Below are 15,890 nucleotides of genomic sequence, written 5' to 3' on the forward strand. Positions count from 1 at the left end.
TATTTCATATATTTTCCGAGGTACAGGCTATCGGAATTTTACATTTTAGCCTCTGCTCTTTAAAATTGACCAAAATTTTAACAGTCTTATTAATTTGAGATTTCTTTCCACTTCATATAACAAGTAATATTCGGCGTGCTAATTACGTAGCCGTTTGCTAAATTGGATTATTTCTTATTGTTTTCGAGATACAGGCTATCAGAATTTTACAATTTTTTTTCTGTTTTTTAAAATTGACCAAAATTTTAATAGACTTATTAATTTCGGATTTCGTTCCAATTCATATTCCAAGTAATATTCGGCGTGCTAATTACGTAGCGGTTTGCCAAATTGAATTATTTATTATAGCTTTCGAGATACAGGCTATCGCAATTTCATATTTTAGTCTCTGTTTTTTAAAATAGGTAAAAATTTTAAAATAGTGTTATTAATATCGGATTTCGTTCCAATTCACATTCCAAGAAATATTCGGAATGCTAATTACGTAGCCCTTTGCCAATTGGATTATTTCTTATAGTTTTCGAAATACAAGCAATCGCAATTTTACATTTTAGTCTCTGTCTTTTAAAATTGACCGAAATTTAAAATGAGTCTTATTAATTTCGGATTTCGTTCCAATTAATATTCCAAGTTATAATAGGCGTGCTTATTACGTAGCCATTTGCCAAATTGAATTATTTATTATAGTTTTCGAAGTACAGGAAATCGGAATTTTACATTTTAGTCTCTGTTTTTTAAAATTGACCGAAATTTTAAAAGAGTCATTAATTTCGGATTTCGTTCCTACTCATATTCCAAGTAATATTCATCGTACTAATTACGTAGTCGTATGCCAAATTTTATTATTTCTTATATTTTCCGAGGTACAGGCTATCAGAATTTTACATTTTTTTTCCTCTGCCTTTTAAAATTGACCAAAATTTCATGAGTATAATTAATTTCGGATTTCGTTACAATTCATATTCCAAGTAATATTCGGCGTGCTAATTACGTAGCCGTTTGCCAAATTGGATTATTTCTTATGGTTTTCGATATACAGGCTATCAGAATTTTTATTTTTGTCTCTGTTTTTTAAAATTGACCAAAACTTTAATAGTCTTATTAATTTCGGATTTGGTTCCAATTCATATTCCAAGTAATATTTGGCGTGCTAATTACGTAGCCGTTTGCCAAATTGAATTATTTCTTATAATTTCCGAAATACAAGCAATCGCAATTTTACATTTTAGTCTCTGTTTTTTAAAATAGGCAAAAAGTTTAAAATAGTATTAATAATATCGGATTTCGTTCCAATTCACATTCCAAGTAATATTCGGCGTGCTAATTACGTAGCCGTTTGCCAAATTGGATTATTTCTTATAATTTCCGAAATACAAGCAATCGCAATTTTACATTTTAGCCTCTGCTCTTTAAAATGGACCAAAATTTTAAGAGTCTTATTAATTTCGGATTTCGTTCCAACTCATATTCCAAGTAATAATAGGCGTGCAAATTACGTAGAAGTTTGTCAAATTGGATTATTTCTTATATTTTCCGAGGTACAGGCTATCGGAATTTTACATTTTAGCCTCTGCTCTTTAAAATGGACCAAAATTTTAAGAGTCTTATTAATTTCGGATTTCGTTCCAACTCATATTCCAAGTAATAATAGGCGTGCAAATTACGTAGAAGTTTGTCAAATTGGATTATTTCTTATATTTTCCGAGGTACAGGCTATCAAAATTTTACATTTTTTTCTCTGCCTTATAAAATTGACCAAAATTTCATGAGTCTTATTAATTTCGGTTTTCCTTACAATTCATATTCCAAGTAATATTCGGCGTGCTAATTACGTAGCCGTTTGCCAAATTGAATTATTTATTATAGTTTTCGAGATACAGGATATCGCAATTTTATATTTTAGTCTATGTTTTTTAAAATAGGCAAAAATTTTAAAATAGTATTATTAATTTCGGATTTCTTTTCAATTCACATTCCAAGTAATATTCGGAATGCTAATTACGTAGCCCTTTGCCAATTGGATTATTTCTTATAGTTTCCGAAATACAGGCTATCAGAATTTTACATTTTACTCTCTGTTTTTTATAAATGACCAATCTTTTTAAAGCGTATTATTAATATAGGATTTCGTTCCAATTCACATTCCAAGTAATATTCTTCATTCTAATTACGTATCCGTTTATCAAATTGTATTATTTCTTATAGTTTTAGAGATACATTCTATCGGAATTTTACATTTTAGTCTCTGCTTTTTATAATTGACCAAAATTTTAAGAGTCTTATTAATTTCTTATTTCTTTGCAATTCATATTCCAAGTAATATTCGTCGTGCTAATTACGTAGCCGTTTGCCAAATTGGATTATTTCTTATGGTTTTCGATATACAGGCTATCAGAATTTTTATTTTTGTCTCTGTTTTTTAAAATTGACCAAAGCTTTAATAGTCTTATTAATTTCGGATTTGGTTCCAATTCATATTCCAAGTAATATTCGGCGTGCAAATTACGTAGCCGTTTGCCAAATTGAATTATTTATTATAACTTTCGAGATACAGGCTATCGCAATTTTATATTTTAGTCTCTGTTTTTTAAAATAGGCAAAAAGTTTAAAATAGTATTAATAATATCGGATTTCGTTCCAATTCACATTCCAAGTAATATTCGGCGTGCTAATTACGTAGCCGTTTGCCAAATTGGATTATTTCTTATAATTTCCGAAATACAAGCAATCGCAATTTTACATTTTAGTCTCTGTTTTTTAAAATTGACCGAAATTTAAAATGAGTCTTATTAATTTCGGATTTCGTTCCAATTCATATTCCAAGTAATAATAGGCGTGCAAATTACGTAGAAGTTTGTCAAATTGGATTATTTCTTATATTTTCCGAGGTACAGGCTATCGGAATTTTACATTTTAGCCTCTGCTCTTTAAAATGGACCAAAATTTTAAGAGTCTTATTAATTTCGGATTTCGTTCCAACTCATATTCCAAGTAATAATAGGCGTGCTAATTATGTAGCCGTTTGCCAAATTGGATTATTTCTTATAATTTCCGAAATACAAGCAATCGCAATTTTACATTTTAGTCTCTGTTTTTTAAAATTGACCGAAATTTAAAATGAGTCTTATTAATTTCGGATTTCGTTCCAATTCGTATTCCAAGTAATAATAGGCGTGCTAATTACGTAGCCGTTTGCCAAATTGGATTATTTCATATATTTTCCGAGGTACAGGCTATCGGAATTTTACATTTTAGCCTCTGCTCTTTAAAATTGACCAAAATTTTAACAGTCTTATTAATTTGAGATTTCTTTCCACTTCATATACCAAGTAATATTCGGCGTGCTAATTACGTAGCCGTTTGCTAAATTAGATTATTTTTTATTGTTTTCGAGATACAGGCTATCAGAATTTTACATTTTAGTCTCTGCTTTTTAAAATTGACCAAAATTTTAATAGTCTTATTAATTTCGGATTTCGTTCCAATTCACATTCCAAGTAATATTCGGAATGCTAATTACGTAGCCCTTTGCCAATTGGATTATTTCTTATAGTTTTCGAAATACAAGCAATCGCAATTTTATATTTTAGTCTCTGTCTTTTAAAATTGACCGAAATTTAAAATGAGTCTTATTAATTTCGGATTTCGTTCCAATTCATATTCCTAGTAATAATAGGCGTGCAAATTACGTAGAAGTGTGTCAAATTGGATTATTTCTTATATTTTCCGAGGTACAGGCTATCGGATTCTTACATTTTAGCCTTTGCTCTTTAAAATGGACCAAAATTTTAAGAGTCTTATTAATTTCGGATTTCGTTCCAACTCATATTCCAAGTAATAATAGGCGTGCAAATTACGTAGAAGTTTGTCAAATTGGATTATTTCTTATATTTTCCGAGGTACAGGCTATCAAAATTTTACATTTTTTTCTCTGCCTTATAAAATTGACCAAAATTTCATGAGTCTTATTAATTTCGGTTTTCCTTACAATTCATATTCCAAGTAATATTCGGCGTGCTAATTACGTAGCCGTTTGCCAAATTGAATTATTTATTATAGTTTTCGAGATACAGGATATCGCAATTTTATATTTGAGTCCCTGTTTTTTAAAATAGCAAAAATTTTAAAATAGTATTATTAATATCGGATTTCTTTTCAATTCACATTCCGAGTAATATTCGGAATGCTAATAACGTAGCCCTTTGCCAATTGGATTATTTCTTATAATTTCCGAAATACAGGCTATCAAAATTTTACATTTTACTCTCTGTTTTTTATAAATGACCAATATTTTTAAAGCGTATTATTAATATAGGATTTCGTTCCAATTCACATACCAAGTAATATTCTTCATTCTAATTACGTGTCCGTTTACCAAATTGTATTATTTCTTATAGTTTTAGAGATACTTTCTATCGGAATTTTACATTTTAGTCACTGCTTTTTAAAATAGGCAAAAAGTTTAAAATAGTATTAATAATATCGGATTTCGTTCCAATTCACATTCCAAGTAATATTCGGCGTGCTAATTACGTAGCCGTTTGCCAAATTGGATTATTTCTTATATTTTCCGAGGTACAGGCTATCGGAATTTTACATTTTAGCCTCTGCTCTTTAAAATTGACCAAAATTTTAAGAGTCTTATTAATTTGAGATTTCTTTTCAATTCATATACCAAGTAATATTCGGCGTGCTAATTACGTAGCCGTTTGCTAAATTAGATTATTTTTTATTGTTTTCGAGATACAGGCTATCAGAATTTTACATTTTAGTCTCTGCTTTTTAAAATTGACCAAAATTTTAATAGTCTTATTAATTTCGGATTTCGTTCCAATTCACATTCCAAGTAATATTCGGAATGCTAATTACGTAGCCCTTTGCCAATTGGATTATTTCTTATAGTTTCCGTTTCTTAAAATTGACCGAAATTTTAAAAGAGTCTTATTAATTTCGGATTTCGATCCAACTCATATTCCAAGTAATAATCGGCGTGCTAATTACGTAGCCGTTTGCCAAATTGGATTATTTCTATAGTTTTCGGGATACAGGCTATCGCAATTTTACATTTTAGTCTCTGTTTTTTAAAATAGGCAAAAATTTTAAAAGAGTATTATTAATATTGGATTTCGTTATAATTCCCATTCCAAGTAATATTCGGCATGCTAATTACGTGGCCGTTTGCCAAATTGAATTATTTATTACAGTTTTCGAGATACAGGATATCGCAATTTTATATTTTAGTCCCTGTTTTTTAAAATAGCAAAAATTTTAAAATAGTATTATTAATATCGGATTTCTTTTCAATTCACATTCCGAGTAATATTCGGAATGCTAATAACGTAGCCCTTTGCCAATTGGATTATTTCTTATAATTTTCGAAATACAAGCAATCGCAATTTTATATTTTAGTCTCTGTTTTTTAAAATTGACCGAAATTTAAAATGAGTCTTATTAATTTCGGATTTCGTTCCAATTCATATTCCAAGTAATAATAGGCGTGCTAATTACGTAGCCATTTGCCAAATTGAATTATTTATTATAGTTTTCGAAGTACAGGAAATCGGAATTTTACATTTTAGTCTCTGTTTTTTTAAATTGACCGAAATTTTAAAAGAGTCATTAATTTCGAATTTCGTTCCTACACATATTCCAAGTAATGATCATCGTACTAATTACGTAGTCGTATGCCAAATTTTATTATTTCTTATATTTTCCGAGGTACAGGCTATAAGAATTTTACATTTTTTTCTCTGCCTTTTAAAATTGACCAAAATTTCATGAGTCTTATTAATTTCGGATTTCGTTACAATTCATATTCCAAGTAATATTCGGCGTGCTAATTACGTAGCCGTTTGCCAAATTGAATTATTTATTATAGTTTTCGAGATACAGGATATCGCAATTTTATATTTTAGTCTATGTTTTTTAAAATAGGCAAAAATTTTAAAATAGTATTATTAATTTCGGATTTCTTTTCAATTCACATTCCAAGTAATATTCGGAATGCTAATTACGTAGCCCTTTGCCAATTGGATTATTTCTTATAGTTTCCGAAATACAGGCTATCAGAATTTTACATTTTACTCTCTGTTTTTTATAAATGACCAATCTTTTTAAAGCGTATTATTAATATAGGATTTCGTTCCAATTCACATTCCAAGTAATATTCTTTATTCTAATTACGTATCCGTTTACCAAATTGTATTATTTCTTATAGTTTTAGAGATACATTCTATCGGAATTTTACATTTTAGTCTCTGCTTTTTATAATTGACCAAAATTTTAAGAGTCTTATTAATTTCTTATTTCTTTGCAATTCATATTCCAAGTAATATTCGGCGTGCTAATTACGTAGCCGTTTGCCAAATTTGATTATTTCTTATAGTTTCCGAAATACAGGCTATCGGAATTTTACATTTTACTCTCTGTTTTTTATAATTGAGCAATATTTTAAAAGAGTATTATTAATATAGGATTTCGTTCCTATTCACATTCAAATTAATATTCTTCGTGCTAATTACTTATACGTTTATTAAATTGGACTATATCTTATAGTTTTAGAGATACAGGCTATCGGAATTTTACATTTTAGTCTCTGCCTTTTATAATTGATCAAAATTTTAAAAGAGTATTATTAATATCGGATTTCGTTATAATTCCCATTCCAAGCAATATTCGGCGTGCTAATTACGTAGCCGTTTTCCAAATTGGATTATTTCTTATAGTTTTCGACATACAGGCTATCGCAATTTTATATTTTAGTCTCTGTTTTTTAAAATAGGCAAAAATTTTAAAATAGAATTATTAATATCGGATTTCGTTCCAATTCATATTACAAGTAATATTCGGCATAATAATTACGTAGCCGTTTGCCAGATCGAATTATTTATTATAGTTTTCGAGATACAGGCTATCGTAATTTTATATTTTAGACTCTGTTTTTTAATATAGGCAATAATTTTGAAATAATAATATTAATATCGGCTTTCGCTCCAATTCACATCCCAAGTAATATTCGTCATGCTAATTACGTAGCCGTTTGCCATATTGGATTATTTTTTATGGTTTCCGAGGTACAGGCTATCGGAATTTTACATTTTAGTGTCTGCATTTTAAAATTGACCAAAATTTTAAGAGTCTTATTAATTTCAGATTTCTTTAAAATTCATATTCCAAGTAATATACGGCGTGCTGATTACGTAGCCGTTTGCTAAATTGGATTATTTCTTATAGTTTGCGAGATAAAGGCTATCAGAATTTTACATTTTTTTTTTCTGTTTTTTAAAATTGACCAAAATTTTAACAGTCTTATTAATTTCGGATTTCACTCCAATTCATATTCCAAGTAATATTCGGCGTGCTAATTACGTAGCCGTTTGCCAAATTGAATTATTTATTATAGCTTTCGAGATACAGGCTATCGCAATTTCATATTTTAGTCTCTGTTTTTTAAAATAGGTAAAAATTTTAAAATAGTATTATTAATATCGGATTTCGTTCCAATTCACATTCCAAGTAATATTCGTAATACTAATTACGTAGCCCTTTGCCAATTGGATTATTTCTTATAGTTTCCCAAATACAGGCAATAGCAATTTTACATTTTAGTCTCTGTTTTTTAAAATTGACCGAAATTTAAAAAGAGTCTTATTAATTTCGGATTTCGTTCCAATTCATATTCCAAGTAATAAAACGCGTGTTAATTACGTAGCCATTTGCAAATTGAATTATTCATTATAGTTTTCGAGATACAGGCAATTGGAATTTTACATTTTAGTCTCTGTTTTTTAAAATTGACCGAAATTTTAAGAGTCTTATAAATTTCGGCTTTCGTTAATACTCATATTCCAAGTAATATTCCGCGTGCTAATTACGTAGCCGTTTGTCAAATTGGATTATTTCTTATGGTTTCCGAAGTACAGGCTATCGGAATTTTACATTTTAGTCTCTGCTTTTTAAAATTGACCAAAATTTTAATAGTCTTATTAATTTCGGATTTCGTTGCAATTCATATTCCAGGTAATATTCGGCGTGCTAATTACCTATCCGTTTGCTAATTTGGATTATTACTTACAGTTTTCGAGATACAGTCTATCAAATTTTTTTATATTTTAGTCTCTGTTTTTTAAAATAGGCAAAAATTTTAAAATAGTATTTTTAATATCGGACTTCGTTCCAATTCACATTCCAAGTAATATTCGGAATGCTAATTACGTAGCCCTTTGCCAATTGGATTATTTCTTATAGTTTCCGAAATACAGGCAATCGGAATTTTACATTTTAGTCTCTGTTTTATAAAATTGACCAAAATTTTAAGAGTCTTATTAATTTCGGATTTCGTTCCACTTCATATTCCAAGTAATAATCGGTGTGCTAATTACGTAGCCATTTGCCAAATTGAATTATTTATTATAGTTTTCGAGATACAGGCAATCGGAATTTTACATTTTAGTCTCTGTTTGTTAAATTTGACCGAAATATTAAAAGAGTCTTATTAATTTCGGATTTCGTTCCTACTCATATTCCAAGTAATATTTGGCGCGCTAATTGCGTAGCCGTTTGCCAAATTGAATAATTTCTATAGTTTTCGAGATACAGGCTATCGGAATTTTACATTTTAGTCTCTGTTTTTTAAAATAGGTAAACATTTTAAAATAGTATTATTAATATCGGATTTCGTTCCAATTCACATTCCAAGTAATAATCGGAATGTTAATTACGTAGAGCTTTGCCAATTGGATTATTTCTTATAGTTTCCGAAATACAGGCAATCGCAATTTTACATTTTGTCTCTGTTTTTTAAAATTGACCGAAATTTAAAATGAGTCTTATTAATTTCGGATTTCCTTCCAATTCATATTCCAAGTAATAATAAGCGTGCTAATTATGTAGCCGTTTGCCAAATAGGATTATTTCTTATATTTTCCGAGGTACAGGCTATCGGAATTTTCCATTTTAATCTTTGTTTTTTAAAATTGTCCGAAATTTTAAAAGAGTCTTATTAATTTCGGATTTCGTTCCAATTCACATTCCAAGTAATATTTGGCGTGCTAATTACGTAGCCGTTTGCCAAATTGGATTATTTCTTATAGTTTTCTAGATACAGGCTATCGGAATTTTACAATTTACTCTTTGTTTTTTAAAATAGGCAATAATTTTAAAAGAGTATTATTAATATCAGATTTCGTTCCAACTAATATTCCAAGTAATATTCGGCGTGCTAATTACTTAGCCCTTTGCCAATTGAATTATTTCTTATAGTTTCCGAAATAGAGGCAATCGGAATTTTACATTTTGGTCTCTGTTTTTCAAAATTGACCAATATTTTAATAGTCTTATTAATTTCGGGTTTCGTTCCAATTCACATTCCAAGTAATATTTGGCGTGCTAATTACGTAGCCGTTTGCCAAATTGGATTATTTCTTATATTTTCCGAGGTACAGGCTATCGGAATTTTACATTTTAGCCTCTGCTTTTTAAAATTGACCAAAATTTTAAGAGTCTTATTAATTTAAGATATCTTTCCAATTCATATTCCAAGTAATATTCGGCGTGCTGATTACGTAGCCGTTTGCCAAATTGAATTATTTATTATAGCTTTCGAGATACAGGCTATCGCAATTTCATATTATAGTCTCTATTTTTTAAAATAGGTAAAAATTTTAAAATATTGTTATTAATATCGGATTTCGTTCCAATTCACATTCCAAGTAATATTCGGAATGCTAATTACGTAGCCCTTTGCCAATTGGATTATTTCTTATAGTTTCCGAAATACAAGCAATCGCAATTTTACATTTTAGTCTCTGTTTTTTAAAATTGACCGAAATTTAAAATGAGCCTTATTAATTTCGGATTTCGTTCCAATTCATATTCCAAGTAATAATAGGCGTGCTAATTACGTAGCCATTTGCCAAATTGAATTATTTATTATAGTTTTCGAAGTACAGGAAATCGGAATTTTACATTTAGTCTCTGTTTTTTAAAATTGACCGAAATTTTAAAAGAGCCATTAATTTCGGATTTCGTTCCAATTCATATTCCAAGTAATAATAGGCGTGCTAATTACGTAGCCATTTGCCAAATTGAATTATTTATTATAGTTTTCGAAGTACAGGAAATCGGAATTTTACATTTTAGCCTCTGCTCTTTAAAATTGACCAAAATTTTAAGAGTCTGATTAATTACGAATTTCGTTCCAATTCATATTCCAAGTAATAATAGGTGTGCTAATTACGTAGCCATTTGCCAAATTGAATTATTCATTATAGTTTTCGAGATACAGGCAATTGGAATTTTACATTTTATCCTCTGTTTTTTAAAATTGACGAAAATTTTAAGTCTTATTAATTTGAGATTTCTTTCCAATTCATATTTCAAGTGATGTTCGGAATGCTAATTACGTAGCCCTTTGCCAATTGGATTATTTATTATAGTTTCTCTTTCTTAAAATTGACCGAAATTTTAAAAGAGTCTTATTAATTTCGAATTTCGATCCAACTCATATTCCAAGTAATAATCGGCGTGCTAATTACGTAGCCGTTTGCCAAATTGGATTATTTCTATAGTTTTCGGGATACAGGCTATCGCAATTTTACATTTTAGCCTCTGTTTTTTAAAATTGACCAAAATTTTAAGTCTTATTAATTTGAGATTTCTTTCCAATTCATATTTCAAGTGATGTTCGGTGTGCTAAGTACGTGGCCGTTTGCCATATTGGATTATTTCTTATGGTTTCCGAGGTACAGGCTATCGCAATTTTATATTTTAGTCTCTGTTTTTTATAAATGACCAATCTTTTTAAAGCGTATTATTAATATAGGATTTCGTTCCAATTCACATTCCAAGTAATATTCGGAATGCTAATTACGTAGCCCTTTGCCAATTGGATTATTTCTTATAGTTTCCGAAATACAGGCTATCAGAATTTTACATTTTACTCTCTGTTTTTTATAAATGACCAATCTTTTTAAAGCGTATTATTAATATAGGATTTCGTTCCAATTCACATTCCAAGTAATATTCTTTATTCTAATTACGTATCCGTTTACCAAATTGTATTATTTCTTATAGTTTTAGAGATACATTCTATCGGAATTTTACATTTTAGTCTCTGCTTTTTATAATTGACCAAAATTTTAAGAGTCTTATTAATTACTTATTTCTTTGCAATTCATATTCCAAGTAATATTCGGCGTGCTAATTACGTAGCCGTTTGCCAAATTGGATTATTTCTTATGGTTTTCGATATACAGGCTATCAGAATTTTTATTTTTGTCTCTGTTTTTTAAAATTGACCAAAACTTTAATAGTCTTATTAATTTCGGATTTGGTTGCAATTCATATTCCAAGTAATATTCGTGCGTGCTAATTACGTAGCCGTTTGCCAAATTGAATTATTTATTATAGCTTTCGAGATACAGGCTATCGCAATTTTATATTTTAGTCTCTGTTTTTTAAAATAGGCAAAAAGTTTAAAATAGTATTAATAATATCGGATTTCGTTCCAATTCACATTCCAAGTAATATTCGGCGTGCTAATTACGTAGCCGTTTGCCAAATTGGATTATTTCTTATAATTTCCGAAATACAAGCAATCGCAATTTTACATTTTAGTCTCTGTTTTTTAAAATTGACCGAAATTTAAAATGAGTCTTATTAATTTCGGATTTCGTTCCAATTCATATTCCAAGTAATAATAGGCGTGCAAATTACGTAGACGTTTGTCAAATTGGATTATTTCTTATATTTTCCGAGGTACGGGCTATCGGAATTTTACATTTTAGCCTCTGCTCTTTAAAATTGACCAAAATTTTAAGAGACTTATTAATTTCGGATTTCGTTCCAACTCATATTCCAAGTAATAATAGGCGTGCTAATTATGTAGCCGTTTGCCAAATTGGATTATTTCTTATAATTTCCTAAATACAAGCAATCGCAATTTTACATTTTAGTCTCTGTTTTTTAAAATTGACCGAAATTTAAAATGAGTCTTATTAATTTCGGATTTCGTTCCTATTCGTATTCCAAGTAATAATAGGCGTGCTAATTACGTAGCCGTTTGCCAAATTGGATTATTTCTTATATTTTCCGAGGTACAGGCAATCGCAATTTTACATTTTAGTCTCTGTTTTTTAAAATTGACCGAAATTTAAAATGAGTCTTATTAATTTGAGATTTCTTTCCACTTCATATACCAAGTAATATTCGGCGTGCTAATTACGTAGCCGTTTGCTAAATTGGATTATTTCTTATTGTTTTCGAGATACAGGCTATCAGAATTTTACAATTTTTTTTCTGTTTTTTAAAATTGACCAAAATTTTAATAGTCTTATTAATTTCGGATTTCGTTCCAATTCATATTCCAAGTAATATTCGGCGTGCTAATTACGTAGCGGTTTGCCAAATTGAATTATTTATTATGGCTTTCGAGATACAGGCTATCGCAATTTCATATTTTAGTCTCTGTTTTTTAAAATAGGTAAAAATTTTAAAATAGTGTTATTAATATCGGATTTCGTTCCAATTCACATTCCAAGAAATATTCGGATTGCTAATTACGTAGCCCTTTGCTAATTGGATTATTTCTTATAGTTTTCGAAATACAAGCAATCGCAATTTTATATTTTAGTCTCTGTCTTTTAAAATTGACCGAAATTTAAAATGAGTCTTATTAATTTCGAATTTTACATTTTAGTCTCTGTTTTTTAAAATTGACCGAAATTTTAAAAGAGACATTAATTTCGGATTTAGTTCCAATAAATATTCCAAGTAATAATAGGCGTGCTAATTACGTAGCCATTTGCCAGATTGAATTATTTATTATAGTTTTCGAAGTACAGGAAATCGGAATTTTACATTTTAGCCTCTGCTCTTTAAAATTGACCAAAATTTTAAGAGTCTGATTAATTACGGATTTCGTTCCAATTCATATTCCAAGTAATAATAGGCGTGCTAATTACGTAGCCATTTGCCAAATTGAATTATTCATTATAGTTTTCGAGATACAGGCAATTGGAATTTTACATTTTAGCCTTTGTTTTTTAAAATTGACCAAAATTTTAAGTCTTATTAATTTGAGATTTCTTTCCAATTCATATTTCAAGTGATGTTCGGTGTGCCAATTACGTAGCCGTTTGCCATATTGGATTATTTCTTATGGTTTCCGAGGTACAGGCTATCAGAATTTTACATTTTAGTCTCTGCTTTTTAAAATTGACCAAAATTTCAATAGTCTTATTAATTCCGGATTTCGTTCCAATTCACATTCCAAGTAATATTCGGAATGCTAATTACGTAGCCCTTTGCCAATTGGATTATTTATTATAGTTTCTGTTTCTTAAAATTGACCGAAATTTTAAAAGAGTCTTATTAATTTCGAATTTCGTTTCAACTCATATTCCAAGTAATAATCGGCGTGCTAATTACGTAGCCGTTTGCCAAATTGGATTATTTCTATAGTTTTCGGGATACAGGCTATCGCAATTTTACATTTTAGTCTCTGTTTTTTAAAATAGGCAAAAATTTTAAAAGAGTATTATTAATATTGGATTTCGTTATAATTCCCATTCCAAGTAATATTCGGCGTGCTAATTACGTGGCCATTTGCCAAATTGAATTATTTATTATAGTTTTCGAGATACAGGATATCGCAATTTTATATTTGAGTCCCTGTTTTTTAAAATAGCAAAAATTTTAAAATAGTATTATTAATATCGGATTTCTTTTCAATTCACATTCCGAGTAATATTCGGAATGCTAATAACGTAGCCCTTTGCCAATTGGATTATTTCTTATAATTTCCGAAATACAAGCAATCGCAATTTTATATTTTAGTCTCTGTTTTTTAAAATTGACCGAAATTTAAAATGAGTCTTATTAATTTCGGATTTCGTTCCAATTCATATTCCAAGTAATAATAGGCGTGCTAATTACGTAGCCATTTGCCAAATTGAATTATTTATTATAGTTTTCGAAGTACAGGAAATCGGAATTTTACATTTTAGTCTCTGTTTTTTAAAATTGACCGAAGTTTTAAAAGAGTCATTAATTTCGGATTTCGTTCCTACTCATATTCCAAGTAATAATCATCGTACTAATTACGTAGTCGTATGCCAAATTTTATTATTTCTTATATTTTCCGAGGTACAGGCTATCAGAATTTTACATTTTTTTCTCTGCCTTTTAAAATTGACCAAAATTTCATGAGTCTTATTAATTTCGGTTTTCGTTACAATTCATATTCCAAGTAATATTCGGCGTGCTAATTACGTAGCCGTTTGCCAAATTGAATTATTTATTATAGTTTTCGAGATACAAGATATCGCAATTTTATATTTTAGTCTATGTTTTTTAAAATAGGCAAAAATTTTAAAATAGTATTATTAATGTCGGATTTCTTTTCAATTCACATTCCAAGTATTATTCGGAATGCTAATTACGTAGCCCTTTGCCAATTGGATTATTTCTTATAGTTTCCGAAATACAGGCTATCAGAATTTTACATTTTGCTCTCTGTTTTTTATAAATGACCAATCTTTTTAAAGCGTATTATTAATATAGGATTTCGTTCCAATTCACATTCCAAGTAATATTCTTTATTCTAATTACGTATCCGTTTACCAAATTGTATTATTTCTTATAGTTTTAGAGATACATTCTATCGGAATTTTACATTTTAGTCTCTGCTTTTTATAATTGACCAAAATTTTAAGTCTTATTAATTTCTTATTTCTTTGCAATTCATATTCCAAGTAATATTCGGCATGCTAATTACGTAGCCGTTTGCCAAATTGGATTATTTCTTATGGTTTTCGATATACAGGCTATCAGAATTTTTATTTTTGTCTCTGTTTTTTAAAATTGACCAAAACTTTAATAGTCTTATTAATTTCGGATTTGGTTGCAATTCATATTCCAAGTAATATTCGGCGTGCTAATTACGTAGCCGTTTGCCAAATTGAATTATTTATTATAGCTTTCGAGATACAGGCTATCGCAATTTTATATTTTAGTCTCTGTTTTTTAAAATAGGCAAAAAGTTTAAAATAGTATTAATAATATCGGATTTCGTTCCAATTCACATTCCAAGTAATATTCGGCGTGCTAATTACGTAGCCGTTTGCCAAATTGGATTATTTCTTATAATTTCCGAAATACAAGCAATCGCAATTTTACATTTTAGTCTCTGTTTTTTAAAATTGACCGAAATTTAAAATGAGTCTTATTAATTTCGGATTTCGTTCCAATTCATATTCCAAGTAATAATAGGCGTGCAAATTACGTAGACGTTTGTCAAATTGGATAATTTCTTATATTTTCCGAGGCACAGGCTATTAGAATTTTACATTTTAGTCTCTGCTTTTTATAATTGACCAAAATTTTAAAAGAGTCTTATTAATTTCAGGTTTCGTTACAATTCATATTCCAAGTGGTATTCGGCGTGCTAATTACTTAGCCGTTTTCCAAATTGGATTATTTCTTATAGTTCTCGACATACAGGCTATCGCAATTTTATATTTTAGTCTCTGTTTTTTAAAATAGGCAAAAATTTTAAAATAGTATTATTAATATCGGATTTCGTTCCAATTCACATTCCAAGTAATAATCGGAATGCTAATTACGTAGCCCTTTGCCAATTGGATTATTTCTTATAGTTTCCGAAATACAGGCAATCGCAATTTTACATTTTGTCTCTGTTTTTTAAAATTGACCAAAATTTTAAGTCTTATTAATTTGAGATTCCTTTCCAATTCATATTCCAAGTAATGTTCGGTGTGCTAAGTACGTAGCCGTTTGCCATATTGGATTATTTCTTATTGTTTTCGAGATACAGGCTATCAGAATTTTACATTTTGTTTTTCTGTTTTTTAAAATTGACCAAAATTTTA

This window comes from Rhynchophorus ferrugineus, unplaced genomic scaffold (assembly GCF_030347505.1).
Source record: "Rhynchophorus ferrugineus isolate W39M unplaced genomic scaffold, kcgeb_rfMv2 rfM14, whole genome shotgun sequence".
NCBI classification, from domain to species: domain Eukaryota; kingdom Metazoa; phylum Arthropoda; class Insecta; order Coleoptera; family Curculionidae; genus Rhynchophorus; species Rhynchophorus ferrugineus.